Genomic DNA, 18018 nt, shown 5'->3' with positions numbered 1-18018 from the left:
TCTCTCCATTCAGATCCCTGCTCTCAGTATAAGTGACTTACTTCTGTGTAAGGCCTATCTATAAACAGGCTTACACTGGAGATCATATTCCAAGAGACCTGCTCTCAGTGTAAGTGACCACTTACACTGAGATCAGGTGTTTTGGAATCAGGCCCCAAGTTAAATCATGCAAAAAAGGGGATATAACTCTAAACAGAAACAAAGAGGGGCAAGTGAAGAATTAAGAAGTTTAAATTTAGGTTCCAAGCTGTAAAGCATGATTATACTTAGACTGCAGATAAGTTTATATATAAAGAGATGCTTAAACTAATAAAGCAGAATGAAATGCAAATATGGATTACTAAGCTGGTTTCTGACTGGAATAGAAACCAATAGAAAAGCTGACAGGGTAAGCAGTACAGCTGCAGCCATATGGGGAAACTGAAAGTAGAACCAAGATATTTGGAACAAATAAGGAAAGTAGAAACATAAAAGATTGGGTGACATTAAAAGAGGAGTTTGACATGGGAAAGTGGGAAGAATTATATTATGTGAGACTTAGACAGGAATGGAAAAAAGAACAAAGATCTGATCGTCCTCAGGAAAAAAAGACATATCCTGATAGAATTGTGAATAGAGTGAAGAAGAGAGCATCCCTCAAATAAAATGTTAAACTAATAGAAAACACCTAAAAGAGACAAGAAGAGAAACTCAAAAAACAAAAAAATAATTGAATGACTAAGAAAACAGATAGCAAAGTAACAGTGGGGATATCAATAGAAATCCCCCAGATATGCAACTAAATCTAGAAATCTTCATATTTTTGCATGGCATTGTTTACATCAATATTTTATACACCCTACAGATTGTTTACAATGTATCCAACAGTAATTGATAAATGTTGGTGATGCAGTACTGGATAATTTTGGGAATGCAATCAGCTGGTGGAGTGGAAAAGGGATTTATGAAATCTAGTGGGCAAATTTGGAAGAATAGAAAAAAAAAACTAGGTCATTATTTCTACTGGACTGGGATCCTAATCTGAAACTACCCACCCATAGCCAGTTGTTGATAACATTATTAATGGTTGTATTTAAAAATACAGTAACTGGGAAATGGAAAACTAAACATGCAATGAAAGAATAAAAAAAAACTGATGTCAATAATTAAATGAGGGAGATGAAACATAGCCCTGGAAAACTGTGTGATTTTCTAAAGAACAAATGGGCACTATCGAGTAAGTATCCTGATGAGCGATCTAGGCATTTGAACATTTGGGTAGTTGTCAGTCTGGAAATGCTGATCTCTGTCATACTACTTTTAAAGTACAATATAGCTGGATGGTAGATGAAGCAAATGCATTGCAATCCTTGTGGAGCCACTGGCTCCATCTATTGAACCCACCACTGCCAGAACCTTAAACTAGAGTGGCTAGAACTGCCCAGCTTAATTCAATTCAATCAACTCTTAATAGCACACAAAATTTTGTACCACCCTGAGGATACCCCCTCACTTAAAAATATTATTAAGCCATATAGCAACCTGACATCCCTACGGTCAGCCGATAAACTACTGGTCCAAACCCACAAAGCTAATAACTCTGCTGGTGAATCCCTGTTTGCCAACTTCATTGGCAAAACCTGGAATTCATTGCCAAACTATATAACCCTACAATCCTCCAAAAGTCTCTTCAAAAAAAACCTCAAACAGTATCTCAAAATGAATTGGCTATGCCCATGTACAAACCCTGATTAAGTTATAAACTGAAAGCATATTCTGTAATTATCATAACTTGTAACTACATCACCAAGCTCTGCTTCCAATCTGATGTCTCTTTTAATTGTGTCTGACCATGAGAATTGTGAGTCCCTACTAGGGAACACTACTAAGCCATTGTATATAATCACTTTGTTTTTATAATTGTTTGCTAACTTCTGCATAATCTATATAAGTTTCTCTGTGTGGAACTTTTCTCCTTGGGCCTTCGCTGAAAATGGGCATGTATCGAGTCAGACTATCCCGGTAAACAAATGTAAAATAAATAAATATATATATATATATTTGTATTGAGGTTGCTGACGGCAAAAGCACCAATCTACTGTAGATGGTGTCAATAAAATTTTAAAATTATATTCCACTAACTCATGTTTTTCACTTTAAAATGGTGATTCATTTAAGCTTCTTTCGATATCCATAACTTATTATTATACAGATTTCACTTAATTTCCTACTTTGGCTCTACCTTCATATGTGTCGTGTGGTAGTGCTGTCCTACTGTGATACTGCTGCTTTAAGTGATACTGGCATTTACAGTATTAGCAGTTAAAATGGTGGGTGGCCCATGAAATAACTGGGTATCACACAGAAAAAAAAAGAAAAAAAATGTGATCCAAGCCTTGACTGCCACCAACATCATCAATACTGCAGTTGACCAATGCATTTTTAGTAGGGACAAAGCCGCCCAACCCCCCCCCCCCATATAGTACTGCATCCCCAGTACTATTGCAATCAACTTCATGTTTGGAGGAACATGGGGGTTAAGGAGAAGTACACTGTGCAATGACCCCTTCAGTACAAATAGCATTTGCAGTGAACTGGCTGAAAAAACACGTTTGCAAAGTTGTATTTTAAAGAATTGTCTGGCTTTGGTTTCTTACTGTCAGCAAGTGAACAGTCTTGCCCAGGCTTTGAAAAAACAAATCAACTTTGAAAGTACTTAAGACTGAAAATTTAGAGGTCTCAGATTTTACGTATTAAACTTTTTCACCAACTGTCTCACTTTTTATAGTACACTGCTACTTTACAGAAAAATAAGCATTCTTTCTTGAAAAATGAAAGAAACATCATATAAGGAAGTTGCTGCAATTTAAATGGACAACATATTGAATCACTATTATAGGTAAATACTAGGCATATCAGTCTGCAGACTATTATACACCTATACGATAATCATAAAATGACAAAAGGTGAGAATAAAATCCTATACCTTTTGTTTGTAAGGTATACACCATAACCAGTATGTCACCTCCTAACCCCACTATTCAGGTATATTTAATGTGTCTACATTTCTTGCAGGAAATAAACTGAAATTCTTTACAGAGGTGACATGTTACAATTGGTCATTCAGCTAATATGTGCTCACAGTAGCATTTTTTTGAAAATTAGGGCTTAGAAGTCAATGAACTTTGCCTCCTAACAGAAAACAGTTTCAACATGACTGTATTAGCACTTAATGTATTTATTGTAAGTGATCTACAATAAATAACTTCCATGACATTTCTCTCATTATTTTGGTAACATTATTCATACTTAGTGGATAATCTATGTTGATGTGACTTTTTTGTACTACAGTTGTGACATACCCATAAGGGTATAGTAATGACCCCTCATGACAGGATGCAATACAATGGAGACACTTTTATTAAGAAAATATAAAAATTGGCAGTATTGTTGGTCTAAATGGCTGTGCTACTAATAATGTTATACAAATAACTGCTTAATGCAGGGGTCTCAAATTTCTAGCCTACAGAACAGACACGACCTGTGAACACTTAATCTGGCTTACAGCATTTTGCAGGGTCACAAGCTGTGTGATATGTCTGAGCAGGTAGATACCAATGGCATAGCTGTCCTCTGTAACCAGTCTAATTATAACAGAGTACAGTGAGATGATAATTGGCCTGGATACAATGCCTTTAAATATAATTGTGCTAAATAGAAGGAATTCCTGAATATTAATTATACATGGTTTTAGAAGAGAGGGTAGTTGTTAACCCAGATATCAAGATTCCTGATTACCAATCCCACTTTGTAGTTGGCTACAAGAGGTGGTGTAAGCTGGAGATGAGCTTTTTTGTAAAATGCAACAATACAACACTTTTTCACATTTAATTTTAGACTTTTTTCAGTACACAGCTTTAGATTACCCCCTATAGCACCTAGCTTGCATTATTTGTAAGCCACAGATCTGGATTTACTGTTTGAAGGTTGGAGAAGAATATGCCAAATTGGAGTGTTCTGAGTACCAAACCATGACATGCAATGCTAGTTACTTTTTTGATCTGTTTATTGGCAGTTTGCTGTCTACCTTACTGCATACCGGTCTTCATTTAGATCTCTTACTTTATTTACATGCCAGAATGAAGGATGGTATGAAAAGTCTTTGGCAGATCTAGAAAGACTGTGTGGACTGAGTGAGGAATATCCACAGCATCTGTGACCCTTTTGTAGAAGTTTATGAAGCTCAGCAGACATGATCGCCATATGAAGCCAGATACAGTGTGTGCTATGGCCTTGCAGCTAAGACTAGTTACATTGATAGGTCTATAGTTCTCTGGGTCTCCTTTGGACCCCTGTTTACAAAGTGGCAGTTGTCCATACTTCAGGGATATACTCACTGGTTAAGCTTAAATTAAAAATTTTTGCCAAGAGACACAACAGGATTATTTTTGGCACTTTTGATTAGCCACCCAGGTTGTTATCTGGTCTCATTGAGGTGGTGCTTTTAAATTTTGAGAGCACATCAAGGCATTCTCTCTTAAGATGTTAAGTGGAATCAGGGATTTCAGCATTTGTGAAATTTTGATGACTGTTTCCTGAGTAAAGTTTGTGCTAAATGTATCTGCAAGGACATTTGCTATATCCTTTGGGTCTGATTGGGTGAATCCATTCTGGGTTGGTTCAGAACATTGCTGGGTGGTGTTTCTTAATTTTCTGGCATAATTAAAGAAGATTTACAATTGTCTTTGACTTGAGATGCTAGTTGCTGTTCACATTTAACATTTGCTTTTCCTGACTGAAGAGTTTAGTTCTTTGCTGATCTTTCTGAAACAGTCTAATGTAGACAATGTTAGAATTAATTCAGAAGCTTATATATATAAACCACAAACCACCAAAGTGGCTTGGTTTTGAATTTCTCAATACATTTGGTATTAGTAGAGACTGCCAGATCTACACAATCTTCCAGGTGGATGGAGAACTCCATTGCATAAGTAGTAGTTGAAGATTCATGTTGATTTTAAAAGTAAATTTTAAGAACTCATCATAGTTTGCTTAGTGGTTTTTTTAAGTCCTTAAATTCAGGTGTGTTTGGGGAGGGGGTATTGTTTGACTCTTTAAACAAAAGATCATTGGTTTATGGTCACATTTAACCAGGGATAGAACACTATAGAAACAGTATATGAGGAGGTTATATTGTTAAGGACAAGGTCTAAAATATTTGCCCCCCTAGTGAGTTGGTTAACTAATTGTGCTATGGGATTGTTATTTACTAAATCCAGAAATTTTTGGGCACACTCATGTTTTGAGGTACATGTGCACCAGTTTATCAATAGATAGTTAAAATCGACTATAAAAAAGGTATTTTTCTTTATAGGTGTTTCAGAATGTGCATTCCAGAATCTGTCATAGCCATCTAGGAACATACAGACCACCCTATAAGAGGCAATGCATTGATAATCTGTTTTGCTAAGGATAATTTCGATTTCAATGAGTTCTGTTTATTGGTCACAGGAAATCTGCTTAGAGATGCTATGGTTTCTGATAAATATGGAAACATTGCTGTAGTTTCCCTTGGTTTGGATACATGGTAAGTGCTAAACCCTAGTAAGGAAGGAGTGCTACCTTTACAATTAAACTAAATCTCATTTACGACACAGACATAGATATGTTCAAGTTGCAAGAGAACCACAAGCTCAGACAATTTTAAGACTTCTCGCATTGAGAAGAGCAGCCATGGCATGGTTTGATTTGGAATTTGCTGTAACTTTACATTTATTAAAAATTGAAAATTAAATTACGTTACAGGAAAGATTATACTAAAATATTATCAAACAAGAAAGGAACATTTCAATGTCGGACTTGCTCTATATGTTATTATATCAATATGAGCAAAGCAGCTGTTTACATGAATAACCTCTATAAGTTATAATTTAAATTTTTACATTGACTGTGCTACAAGACATTTAGTTATTTCATAGGTTCATAGGTTGGTACTAGGCTATCGGTCCTAAGGCCTATACAAGGCTAGTCATATCAATTCCCTGTCTATTTCTGCCCAGAATATTTATTTCCCTGATCCCCTGTCTAGCAGAACGACTGACATGATCCCCGGGTTAAATTTCCTATCTCCCTTCCAATCATCAAGGTTCCTTTTGAAAAGGGCCAAAGAGGCACTCAGCCTGACATGTATGGGCAGTCTATTCCAGAGTATGGGGGGGCCTCTGGGTCAGGAACCTATCCCTCCAGCATGTTTTGTTCATTGTGATGACCAGATTTAGATCCCTGGAGCACGTAGCTCTGAGGGATTGGGATTTATTTAAGTGTAGCATGTCCAATAGCACTAGGTTTGACATGGTCTTGTATGTTAAGCAGAGATCACCTCTGAGTAGGCGATATGTGACAGAGTATAGCAGGAGTTTTTTTAGACAGTCAGCATAGGGCATCTGCTTTAGGCCTGTGATTCTTTTAGTGAGGTACTTCTGTGGCCTTTCCAGTTGTTGCAGATGTCTTGTGAGGTACATACCAAATGGGGCGTTGTACTCTATAATGGGTCTAATGAGGGATGAGTACAGTGGGACAATGACCTCCTTTTTTCTGGATGAAAAGCCCTTAGTGATGAGGTGTGCTGCATAGAAGGATTTCCTGACTGTTATGGTTATGTGGTTATCAAAAGTGAGACCACTGTCCACCTGTGTCCCTAAGTCCCTTATCACACGTTCAGTGTTTATTGTACAACCACTTATGTGGTCATTCATGGGCACATGTTTTTTCTCAAATGGGATAACTATACATTTCTTGGCATTGAGCTTGAGCCCATGGCTCTGGCACCAAGCATCTGTTTCTTTTGTAGAATATCCACATCATTTGGGGATTCAATAATGGTTCCCAGTTTGCAGTCATCTGCAAACTTTGTTAGCCAGAGTCCCTTAGTGCTGGCCTGTATTTCAGAGAAGTAGATGCCAAACAAGAACGGTCCCAGGACTGAACCCTGAGGTACTCTGCTTGTCACTTGTCTGGAGCTGGATTTTGAGTCAGCTACTTTTACAGTGTGGGTTCTGTCAGTTGGCAACCCATCAAGTGATGAAGGGATTAATGCCCAGCTTAGTAAGTTTATCTATGATTCTAGAGTGGGGAATGGTGTTAAAGGCCTTGGCGAGGTCCAGATAGGCTGTGTGGACCACCATACCCTTGTCCACGGCTCTAGAGACTGATTTGAAGAAGTCAGTCAGGTTGAGGAGACAAGATCGGCCCTTTACAAAACCAAACTGGGTGGGGTCAAGTGTTTGAAGGTTGTCAATGTCTTTGTTTATAAGTTCCATGATAATGCGTTCCATGGCTTTGTAAATCAGGCTCGTCAGACTGATGGGATGATAGTTCCCCGGATCCAAGGTGGATCCCCTCTTGTGGAGTGGGATAACTGTAGCTGTGCGCCACTCATTGGGCACGAAGCCTGAGGTGAGGCTATGATTAAACATGACACTTAGGTGAGGAGACAGTTAATTTTGTAGTTCATGTAGTACACAGCCCGGGATGTCGTCTGGTCCCATGGATGCTGTATTCTTAGCTTTGGAGAGTGCATTTTTTTACCTGTGTGGCCATGAGTACCAGAATTTGGCAATCTTTTAGTATTGAGATGAGCCCTTTAGGGGGGGTGAGAGTGGGGTGAAGTTGGTACTGAATCGATCTGCCAGGATATTGGCAATATCCTTGGGACCAGTATATTTAATGCCATTCTGTTGTAGCTCAGAGCAGATCTGAGCAATGCCATTTAGACTTTTGACATAACTATAGAATGCCTTGTGGTTGTCCTTAGAATCTTTGGCAATTTTATTTTCATAACTAGCTTTGAAGGTTTTTATGAGGGATCTCAGCTTCTTACTGAGGCTGGTAAGGGAGTTTTTTGCATCCTGGGATTTTCCTCATTTCTGCAACAGTTTCTTCCTTCTATTGTATAGTTTGTTTATGGCAGGGGACCACCAGATTGGGTTCCTTTTTTGGAGGAGATCGTCTTGGTTCTGCTTGGAATGGCATGATTCATGCACAAGTGGATGTGCTCGTACAGTGCCTTAGTGTAGGATTCAGCAGTCGAACTTCCAGTTCACATCTGCATGGGTGATATGAAGTTTGTCACTTCTGACTTGAGTAGCATGAAGTTGGCTTTGGAGAAGTTTTTTTATGTTGGTTTCCCTACTGGGGGGTGGGGTGGGATATGGACGTCAAGGCTGATTAGCTTATGTTCAATGAGGGGGTGACCACTGGTGTGGGTCATTGATCTCCCATGTGGGTAATGACCAGGTCTAGGATATTTGAGCCCCTGGTGGGACTATGGATTAGTTGGTTCAGGGCGTTGGAATTTATGAATTCCAAGAACCATTGGGCAAAGGTGTTGGTACCTGAGTAGTTTTCTCAGTTGATGGCAAGGTAGTTGAAATCACCCAGTATTAGGGTGTTTGACACAATGAGTCCAATGTAAAGCTTAAAAACAAATAGGATGCTCAGAGAACATATTTATGAGTACATATCCGATGTAGCTAAGCAAAAGAACACTAGTGCTTTAGCTAAGCATGTTATGGATAAAGGGGAACAGTGTCACTTTAAATCCCAGGCTCTGGAATCAATGCAATCAAGCATTAAGGCTGAGGATTTATCAAATCAAGAGAAGTTTGGAACTGAGACTGATAAGAGAATTAGAAGCATATAGGTATCCAGGCCTAAATGATTATTTGACATTGATACCACTTTTGAGAGAAAGGGGAGTAATGCAGTAAATTGTTTTTATCTTCTTTGTATATATCTTTAAAGGTGTTTAACATAATTGTGTCATATGGCATGTGATTTTAAGAACTTTGTTATATAAAGCCATGCTGTTTTATTGTATTTAAATGCCTGATGAAGATTAAAGCAAAACTGCTTTTGTCTATGTTTTCTATTAAACAAGCTTATATTACCTTGATTGTCAAGGCAGACTTTTTGATTTGGACTTATTGTCATGTTTAACTGGTACTATAAAGTCCTTCAGATGCTGCTCAAATATGGAGACACCCCTACGGTTTCCCTCAGGTATTGATATATGTTAAGTACTAAACCCAGTTAAAGAGGGAGTTCTACCTTTACAATTAAACCAAAGCTCATCTTCGACACAAGCATAGATATGTTCCAGTTGCAAGAGACCCAAAAGCTCAATTTGTTATCAAGACTTTTGGCATTCAGAAGAACATCCATGACATGGTTTGATTTGAAATTTGCTGTAAATTTATATTTATCAATTAGATTGAAATGTCCAGTAGTCAGAATCTTCCTCAAAAGGCACTATAAGTTGGAAAGGGCCTTGGCCAGTAAATGGACGTCATGGAAAGAGAGGTGCAGGCTGTCCTTTGCAAAGCAAGTGGTCTGTCTAGCATCTCATCCCAAGCTGACACATATTGCTCCCCCTTCCCCCGAATGACACCATGTACTTAGCCAATTATTGAAGACAATTCTCTTTTCTTTATATTTAGGCATCATTACAGGTGAGAGTAGGATTCAGAACTATAGTCTTTTTTGCATTTGACACATGCATACTATGATCAATCATGTATCTCTACAAATCCTTCAGGGTTGAGCATCTCAAGTCTTTCACACCCACAGGGGCTACCACAAGGTAATTGCCATATTTGTATGGAGCATTGGACTGAAGAGACCTTGTAACATTGCAGATCCTGACAAACTGTCACCCTACTCTTTTCAGCCTCATAAATTTGTAGTCAGTGTGCATGACAATAGAGTCACCAATTACTAGGACATTTCTGTTTGTACTCATGGTATTACTGGTAGTAGAGGCTTTGCAGTCTGCAATCTGGTGACTATTATGTATAAGGGTGGTTGTCATGTCTATAGATATATAGATATGTCTATAGAGGCTTTATCTTCTTGATTCTAAGAGGCTTGGAAAGTAAATTTCTGACAACCTCGGCATATGCTGATTGGGTATGGTTGTGCAGTGTTGTGGGTAGTATGTGGTGCGAAGGTGGCCTCTATGTTGTGTAGATACTTATACCTCTCACAATTTGTGCCATATATGTCAAGCAGTAGTCCATTATTTGTGAGCCTCTGGCAGTCTGTATACTGCCTAAGAACACCAAGTGCTATGAGGCTAACATTAGAAGTAACATAAGTATGTTGATCATCCATTTCTGCCAGGTAAGTCTAGGTCTTATAAGGATAAGTGCACCAACATATAGTTAGAAGATTAGTCAATGAGTACAAGCCTATAAGAAGTTTAAGCAAGCAGGACAAAAACGTAAATGGAAGCCATCATAAGGGAGTAGTAAATAAATAATAAACAAATAAGTAAAAATCAGGACTATTAGCAGCAATAATTGAGAGAATAATACAGGTACAGCAACAGTAATAACAATATACCACTAGTGCGCACATCTGCTCAGAGTGCAACTACAGGGCAACTAGAAGCAACACCATGCAAGCACATTCAACATTTAGCAATACCATAATATTGAAGGCTCGAGTGAGCATGTCAGCCAGTAACAGAAATTAAACAAGTTGATAAGTCACTTGTAAGAGGCAATTATGAAAATCGCCCACTGGCTACCACGCACTGCAGCACAATGTGCAATGTCATGCAACTGTACTCAAACAAGGACAAAGTCCAGCAACATAGCAGAAATTATAGCAATTCACTGGCAAAGAACAAGTAACAGAAACCTGTAATGTGAGTTCACTTCCAACAAATAACAGCTGAGAACACTGCAAATTCTCATCTGAGTAGAATCATGCAATTTTATGCAACTCTGCTCAAACAAGCCATAGACAAAGCCTGTGTTTGCTTTCTTCTGCTATACTTTCTTTTCCATAATAATCAAAAAAAACAAAAGAAGAACAAAGAACTGACATGCAAGGCTAGGGCAGAAAGTCAAATTATTCTGATGAAGTCCTTACTCAGCATGGTTGAAAGCGTTAAACGTTTCATTACATTTTTCACTATTATACCTTTGTAGCTTATTCTGGTTGTCAAGTTAGTGTCCTAGTGTTGTGTATCAATTATTTTCCACAATACTAGTTTTACTAGCTTTATAAGTTGGCTGTCACTTTACCTATAACCATCAAATTTATACAAGTCAATTTTTGGGGTTGGGGTCATTAAAATAGCAAAATATGGAGAAACTGGAGCCAGTTGGCTTTATTTTGATATGTACGTCTGCAGGTACTCTACCTGATTGGAGGTGGAAGGCCTACCTAGGTGGTTTACTGTACATAGCCATGCTTGTGTGTCATTGGCTTGGGATGCTTTTGAGGAATAGCCAGTTGATAAGGTCATTTAAAACTGAGTTTGTTGTCCTGTATTCCTTGTGCAACAGATAGCTTGTTATTCTAGCACTGAAAAACAAGAGGGAACACATTTTGTATTAGATTTTACTGCTCATCTCACAGTGTTTTTTTTTTATGGAAATTGATAATTATGTAGATTCTTAATAAAAAATGTTATATATTTTTTTCAATTGTTTCTTCATGGAAGTTGTGTGTAAATAAGAACATTTGTTTCCCACTGAATCAGGCACATATCTGAATATATTAGTCAATAGCATCCAATTAAAAATAATGTCAGTGTCCTACATTCACTGTGCACTGAAAAGCAGCTCTGAAGACCCAGGGAATGGTTTTTATATCAGGAACAAGTACTCCCACAACAATATTGTTTGCTGTCAAATGAACAGTTATTTAGTTTTCTGGTAGGAAAGATTCATATCATTCATACCATACCAAGAAGGTTTCTTATCTTTTAAATTGTTTTTTCCTTGTAAGGTTTGTGTACATATGTGCATTTAAATCTCACTATGACGAAGTACTTCTCTGAATGTTATTTAGTAGCATATTTAGGTGTTGCTCTAAAGCATTCACTGTTCAATTTAAAGCTTATGGCTGTGGTACTGAAAAGCAAGATAGACTGAATCTATCAGGTGGAACTACTCATTTCATTGTTTTTTATTTATTTACTTTTTTATATCTTTTTATTTATTTATTTTTTTATAAATGTGCAGTGAAATAGCTTTTTCTGCATCACCTGAATGAACAATAGTTCACAAGAGCTGAAAGTAACTATTATATTGTTCTGCACATTATTATCAGTTGCTAAGACATTTATACATTAGTACTTAAAACTAATCTGTATATTTTGTTTTTTGGGATACTCCAAAGATGTTTTTGAAATGTATCAAATAGGTTACAGTTAATATATTAAAACTAGCTTATGCATTGAAGTTTGTATGACTGAGCCATTCTGTTGGGCACCTGTTCTGTCAACCTCAAACACTCCTTTTTTTGATCCTTTAAATAGATGCCCACTGGCTTAATGGATAAATTAAGAGTGAAGACATTTTTTTAATCGGTTGTCATACTTAAACATAAGCAAACATTTGATATCTTCTGTTTTCACTTATCTCTTTCTAAGTTGCTAGTATTTCCAAAAAAGATAAATGGGTTTCTTCTCTTGATGACAGTAATTTGTATTACATCGGTGCTACTATTCTAGAAACAGAAATATGTCAAAAATTGCCATTCTTAGAGTAATACAGAATGAGATGTTTATACACACAAAGACTGTTAACCGAGACTCCTGCCTGAAAAATGAAAAAAACGGAGAACATGTTATCAGTGTACAGCATAAGAATAATTTGAGAAGTATAAATTTAGATTACAATCACTAATTTATAACATATAACAAAAGGGCAAATTAAAGAAAGTGTCACTGCCTCAGGTATATCATTGCCTCAGCAACAAACAGACACCATTCTGGATAATGAGCCATATCATTTCAAGACAAAATTTTGCATTACTGCTTACCCTGTAAAAACAAGTAAATTCATTATTATAGTTTTATAAAAGTGTTTCAGGAACAATGGAGCACAGAATATGTCATGTTGCTTTTATTTCCCAGGCTGATTTATGTCCAGTATCCTGCTGCTCTGTAGTATTTTAATTGCTTACTACCCATCCATTGCATTTATCGCAGACTGCTGTAATATTTAATTACTTTATTTTAATATCACTGCTGCTTCTTTCAACATGCCAGGATCCCTTGAGGGTATGCTGTCATGCATTTAAATGTCTAACTATATTAGGATTATACAAACTTAAAAAAATGTTTTTGATGCTTACTATTTTGAGATCAAGCTTTCTGAACATTGTCAGAAGTGGGAGGCTTGCGGATATTCTTTATTTTACAAGTTGTGGTAGTGCAAACCAAATGTGAACTCCTGAAACAAAGTCACAATCTTGAAAGCTGAAGACAGACAGACAAAATATGATTTTTATTTCTTTTTGAAAAATGGATTATTTTTTTTATTTATTTAACATTTGTTTACCGGGAAAGTCCGACTGGACACAGGTCCTTTTTCAACAGAGGCATAGGGAGAAAAGCTCCATGAGTAACAGTAAATTTTCATTCACACATTACAATAATCAAAAAAAAGTATAAAGTAAACAAAATGTAGTATGCATAAGAACATACAAATTTGTTACATGTTGACAACAAAGCCTAGGCTTTGAACATAGCTAGTACTATTTATAGGTATGACTTATGTCAAGATATAAGGTTAAGCCAGGTCAGGAGGAACAAAGGATTAAACACCGGGGGAGAAGTTGGATATGTGGGTATACTGTGATGTATCAGAGCACTTGTGAGGGGTTAGTACAGAAACATAGCCACTTATTTTTTTAGATAAGCTTTAAGTGATGGCTTAAAGTGGTTAGTGGATGAGACTGAAAGAATGGAGTTAGGAAGGGAGTTCCATATATGAGATATATAGTTGGAAAATAAAGATTCTCCTGCAGTGTTGTTGGCCTTGGAGACAGTGAGTAAGTTCTTGTTGTTAGAGCGAAGTGGTCTGCTGGAACTGTAAGGAAGGATGAGATTTTGTAGTGCTGGGGTTCTAGTTGGTTTTGTTACAATTTTGTGAGTTAGAGACAATTGGTTGTAAAGAATAATGTTGGGAAGCTCAAGCCAGTCTAGTATCCTTAAAGCTGTACAATGATGTGTTCTATATGGGCAGTCAGATGCAAACTTAGCAATTGTATTATAACATGCTTCTAGCTTAGATAAGTCAGTTTTCCTTAGATTAGTTAAAATTGGAGAGACATATAGTTGAGTGGAGAGCAGATGGATCTATGCTAATTTAATTTTGGCCATTGTGGTCAGAAACCTTTTGTGTCTATATAGACTTCGAAGTTTCTTATGGACTTTTTTATTGTTAGGGAGACATGCAAGTCAAATTTTAGGGTATTGTCTATTTCCACTCCAAGAAGCTTTGTATGGGTTGTCGGGGAGATCACAGTATTGCCTTTGGCTATTATGTTAAATGTTGGGCATGAGACAGATGTCTTGTTAGGTTGGAAGAGTAATAATTTAGTTTTCTTTGGGTTCAGGATTAGATGGGCATTGGCTAACCATGTTTCAACAGAAGTGAAAGATTCCTGTGTTTGAGAATGAAGAGCTGATAGAGAAGTGGCAACACAGATAAGTGTTGAATCATCTGCATACTGTATTCTAGAACCATGTAGAATAGCTGTGTGTAGATTATTAGTAAAGAGGGAGAAAAGGAGAGGGCCCAAGATAGATCCTTGGGGGACACCAATGGATAAAGGAAGGCATGGAGATAGGTCACGCTGCCATAGGACAGATTGTTGATGGCCAGATAAATAGTTATTAAACCAAGCTGTGGCAGATGGTGAGAAGGACAGTTCAGTTAGAACATCTATTAGTTTGGAATGTGAGACCATATCAAAAGCTTTTGATATGTCTAGAAAGATGGCAGATACAAAGTTATTAGAAGCCATTATCATTCCAGTAGAGGCTCTCTATACAGCAGTGCATCAGCAGGCAGTAAATAATATAGGTGGCAGGTTTTAAGTAATAATAAACTCAAATCAAGAAACACAGCACTCCATTAGCCCATGCCCTGGCCTAAATGCTAAGAACCTAAATCAGTAGCACTAAACAATATACACACTGAATCCTTCCCAGCGTCTCCACATATAATTACACTTTATCATTCAAATGCAACGTGAACAAAATTATGCAACCAGTGCGACAAATACAAAGGTGAAACTATTCAAAAGGAAAAGGTATCTGCATAATATTTAAATGTATTATATTATCATTAAGTGATGGCAACTATAAGCTAACAACAGACGGCAGTGATGTCACATATAAAAAAGTAACAGTGTGGTAAGAACTTTCAGATTTCTCCAATAAGAACACAACCATTTAGCCCATGTTGATCAAGGTATGCAAAGTGATCACAATATGCATGGGTTAAAGTAAATTTGTTAAATACTCTGGTGAATTAAAACATTGTTCAAATATTTGCCTGAACAGTTTAAACTTCCTCCACTGATAGGAGTTAAAAGAACATACATTGAGAGAAAACAGATTAGGACAGAAGTCAGTCATAATTTTACAGATGAAAACTGTAAGCCCTGAAATTACAAAAAGAGGTATAGTATTTATTTCTTCATCTGAGGTGCACAGACTCCAGAAGCAACATATTTAGATGTTTAGGATGTGAGAACAAAGAAGCTGCACAGAAGCACAGTTTTACATGCCTTATTTTCTTCCTACTGGATAAACCACAGAGCGTAATTATGTTTTTTTCTTTTTTTCCTTCACATTTTTAATTATATCATATATATTATATATAGTCTTAAATTCAAATATTGTTTTGACCCTATCATAATGACTGCTGTTGTAATTTTGTGAACTGCAATTTAACAGGCCCGGTAGTTGAGAAAATTAATCATTTTAAAAATACTTTTTACAGGGAGGCCAGGGAGGCTATAACTCTATGTATCCTTATATTAGGGTTTGACCTCACAATCTTCTAAACATACTAGTTTTGAAATCATTGTAGCATGAAGGAGGGGAACAACTCCTGTACCTCTTTTTTTGGAAACTTGGGACTAGCAATCCACAAAATTACATTAGGTATCCTATCATGGCCCCATATTATAATGTCAAGGCCTATAATTGCACAATCCAAATTTCCAAAAAGAGTGCATTTTAAAAATGTATTTTGCACGTTGGCTACTCTTCATATATGGGCCACCACCTAAGAGTCCGAGGATACCTATTCCTTTCATTCTGCACCATGAAGTAATTCTTCTTGACTATGCGCTGGGCTTCCTGACATATAATTTCAGACTGTGTCCATTTGTTCTGATAGTTCTTTATCTTTAAGATGGTATTCACTCCGACATGCACTGTTTCAACTTGCTTATTAGCTTGTCACAGCTCCTTCTCCTACTACATTCTTCTTTCTAAACTATTGATGTCATGCTTTTCTAGTTATATTTCCTGTGTCTGAACTGCCTTTGTTGATACAATGTTAAGGCCTCCAGAACTTAAAATAGGTCTCGATTTTTTGGCCGCTTCCCTGCTTCACAATACTTGGTTCTCTGTTTTGGTTCATAGTTTGCTATTTTGTGCATGTGCTCATATGTTCATATTTTCGTGGTTTAGTAGTAGGCTAACTGTACTTGTAGGCCATTTTAAGCCTAGCCAATTTCCCTTTTTGTGCTTAAATTAACCTATCTTGTTTGATGTTTAGATAGGCCTTGCCCACCCCATGGTCAAGGATTATATATTACCCATAGTGAGAATAAATGGTAGATGACTTCCCAAAGGATATGAAAATGCATTTTATGACATTTAGTTTTAGTCCATAATTCTGACACCAGATATTTTTTTTGGACAGACCTTCTTGCAGTATGGCTAAATCATTTGCAGATTCAATAACTACTCCTAGCTTGCAGTCTTCTGCAAACTTAGTGAGCCAGAGCACTTTGATATTGGCTTTTTCTTCAGAGAAGTAAATGCCAAAAAGGAAAGGTTCTAGCACCAAACCCTGGGGGGACTGCACTTGTGACTAGTCTCTTGGGGGAGGTAGCTTCCCCTGTTTTACTGCATTTTATCCTGTCAGACTGTTGTCAATCCAGTGGGTGACATAGGGCTTTAGTCCCAGTTTATTTTGGATTTCTACCATATGCAGGTGGATGATTGGGTCAAAACACTTGACCAGGTCAAGGTTTGTGGAGTGTACCACTTTACCTGCATACATTGCTTTGGTGACCTTTTTAAAAGTCCACCAGGTTGACAAATCCAAGCTGAGATAGGTATATTGTTTGGAGTTTCCTGTGGCCTTAATGATTAGTTTCATGATAAGTCTTTCTATGGCTTTGCAAATGAGGTTGCTCAGACGTATGGGTCCATAATTATAAGCATCTGTAGTAGGTCTGTGCAGGGGAATGAGTGTAGCTGTTCTCCATTCACCTGGTACAAAACCTGGAGGTTGAAGTTGAGCAGTGTTATTGGGGGGGTAGCTAAATCATGACTAATGCTATTTAAGATGCATCCAGAGATATTGGAAGGCCCTATCAATGTATTTTTAGCTTTCGATAACTCTTTCAGCACTTGGTTTTGTATGATAGATGGAGACGAGTCAATTTTAGGTATATCTTGTGGGACAGAGGGGGAAGGGGGAAAGTTTGAGCTGAATTTAATAGCCAGTAAGTTACATATATATTCAGCTACAGTACTGGTAACACTTATCACAAATCAGCTCAATGCATTGCTGCTTTGTGGTTCTGAGATTACGAACATACCTAAAAAATGCCTAGTCATTGTCTTTGGCTTGGGTGGCTTTTTTTAACCTCAATTTTTTTTTTTTTTATATATAATTTAATGATGAGGGCTCTACCATTCTGGGAATTACTGTTCTTAGGTTGGTCAAAATTCTCTTCTGCATGTTGATGTTATGGTTCCACCAAGGAGGCTTGTTTTTGGCTTTGCCCTGCACTTGATCTTACAGGGTACATCTGTATCTGTATACATGCTGTTTACATGCTGGTGTAGTTTGGTGGTCTATGTTTTTGCATAGTCAGAGAAGTTTGCAGATGTTTCACTTAGCAGCAAGTAATTTGTCTAAGAGAAATTTTTTAAGGTACCTTGGATAGAAGGGGTCTCTGGTTTCAATTTTATTTTGAAGGCAA

The sequence above is a fragment of the Protopterus annectens genome, chromosome 15.part0 (genome assembly GCF_019279795.1).
Source record: "Protopterus annectens isolate FY-2018-M chromosome 15.part0, PAN1.0, whole genome shotgun sequence".
NCBI lineage: Eukaryota > Metazoa > Chordata > Ceratodontiformes > Protopteridae > Protopterus > Protopterus annectens.
This window is presented reverse-complemented; position numbering follows the sequence as displayed.